Source organism: Aplidium turbinatum, chromosome 7 (genome assembly GCF_918807975.1).
Source record: "Aplidium turbinatum chromosome 7, kaAplTurb1.1, whole genome shotgun sequence".
NCBI classification, from domain to species: domain Eukaryota; kingdom Metazoa; phylum Chordata; class Ascidiacea; order Aplousobranchia; family Polyclinidae; genus Aplidium; species Aplidium turbinatum.
In genome coordinates, this window is record NC_137478.1 from 25,390,521 (window position 1) to 25,393,198 (window position 2,678).

Below are 2,678 nucleotides of genomic sequence, written 5' to 3' on the forward strand. Positions count from 1 at the left end.
CCGATTGCTAAAATGTTTTTGCTGGGATTATGCCATTCTCTAGGTGCCACTGAATGGAGAGCTGTTCTTAAAATGCGTTGCTCAAGAGCACACCTCGAGAGTCGAACCAGCGCCGCTTGATCTTGAAGCTTCTTCGAATAAAGTCACCCGTTAACCAAGTGAGAAATCGGGGTGGACGGCATCTTGATCGAATTCAAATTCTGAGATTGCAGTTTAATCTTTTTAACTTTGAAAATCATTTAGTAGGCTACCTTCAACTTTTTTTTTTTCAACGGAAGCAACGTCAAACTTGTTGAAGGGAAGTTGAAGATCATGATTTACATAACGCTGGGACAGGTAGGCATTAATAAGAATTTCTTTAATATTAAAGATCCGAAAAGCAAAGAGTACCTCAAGCTAGGAAAAACGGTCTTCAAGATTATGGAACAGTTCCTCACAAAGTGAATTGGGTCAAGATCATGTTTCAAAAATTGATTTTGCAAGTTAAGCAAAACTTTTTGAAATGTTTTCCCACTTAACTTTCAAGCTACAGTATTTACAGCGTGACCTGGTCTGAATCGGCAGTTTGTTCAATCTCGTTCTGACGCAATGAAAGTGAGTGAGAAATGTTTGTGAGAAATGTTAAAGCTACCCTTTTTGAAAGAGAACACATATCTTGTTGGGATGTTTCAAAATAACATTCAGGAGGGAAAGAGAGAAAAGTAAGCGTTTCAGACAAAATGAATAACACTATAACTATACTCTGTAATCCACCTTTTCGGAAGCAAAATAATGGGTTGTAGCCCATCAGCAGAGAATTCTTCCTTCATTGCAGTTACGCTTTACCATGAGACAGTCAAGTAGTCAACGGCAGACATCGACTAATTTTCGTTCATATGAATCAATTTTATCTGCTCACACTTCTTCACGTTATGCCATTTTTAAATACGATACTGACAAGTAGGCTACTTTCACGTTTGCAATGCTGTATGTGTTGCAGACATCTAAACAGAACGAAAAAAAAATCAAAAAATGAATTTTTGTATTTTGTCAGAAATTTTAGTTATTTAAGGTATTTTCAAAAACAAATACAAAAAATTTGTAAACATATATCTAAAGACTGTTGAAAATGCAACAAGTTTCATGTGTTGATTTTTTTTTTCTGGCAGTCACCGTTTTCAAAAAACAGCAGTTTAAAATCACAGCCTTGCTCAAGCTAAATTCTGAAAAATGCATCAAAAAAGCGTGGCAGTTAAACGGCCAATGCATAGCCGTGCATTGTGTAAGTGATCAGGTATTGTGCAGTCACTTTCTATGATGAGGGGTTTAGCGTCCCATCGCATGTTGGCTAATAGCGACAGGTTTGCTTAACCCTTATCAGCACATGCGTTGACATTTTGTCAACATCGACTTTTTTGTGTGAGATTGCTCTCGCCCCTTGTGCACTAGCTCAACAACATTCATTGACGAAGGAGAACTTCTGAGTAGCTTACTGCTGTAGCGATTTCAAAACGTTAAATTGTTTCCACAATGAGTTATTTGCGTTTTAACTTAATCGGCACATCTGTTGACAAAATGTCAACAGTCAGAAACTATAGGAGTTTGGAATTTAAAGCCACTGTGCAGTAGCTAGGTATTATCACAAAGTGATAACTGGCAACGTACAGGAAAGTTGCACGTGTATTTAGTGAATAGCTGTCTGAGTAGGTCCCACTCAGACTGGAGTTAGACTGCCAGTAGGAGTTAGACGGCCAGTTGATATAACTCAGAAGAAAAATACTGCCTAAGCAGTTGTGTTGGAAACGTTTGCTTTAGCTCTAACTAGCTCTTATAAGACTTTACATGTGCATTAGCTCTTACATGAGATGCTAACTATTTGAAATTCAAAGGTTGTTTCGGTTAATTACTGTAAGGTGCAAATTTACTGATAGACAGACAGAGAAGATTTTTATATCAAGAGGCCCTAAGACAACTGCAAATAACTTCTGATGATGTTGATGGCGACTCTAATGCTGAGGATAAAAGTAGTGGTGAATGTGAGTTCATACCAGATGTTGATGAACTGCCTTTGGAAGAAGAGGAACTGTCCGATATACTGTAGATGTCTTTGAGGAAGAAAGTGAAGATGACGAGACTGGTAGTGAAGCAGATCAAGAATCTAATGATGGTTCCTCAGAAGATGAAGATCAAGTAACAATAACAGCTGGCAATGCAACCTATTATGCAAATCCTTTTCCAGGCAAGGTCAGAAGAAGAAATATATTGACGCAACAGCCTCGGATTGATGCTGCTCCTGAACTTGAATTGGATGCCTTCAAATTACTGTATTTTATCGGCCTGAAATTATACTTCAGATAGTACGTGAGACGAACAAAAAAGCAAGGGCCGTGAGACACGAATGTAAGATGTTGCCTAATTCTAAACACAAGTACTTCACAAGAAGTTGAGGCAGGTCTTGCAATTATGATACTTGCTGGCTTGGACAGAGATAACTTCACCGATTTACGTCGATTGTGGGATCCTCTTGATAGTAGGCCATTTTGTGGAGTGGCTATGGCACTAAATTGATTGAAATTTCTGCTACGATGCATGCGCTTTGATAACTATCGCAATCGACCAAAAATACAAAGGGACGACAGTTTAGCTGCCATTCGAGAGGTGTGGGAAGCATTCTACAGCAATTTGCGCAACGTCTACTT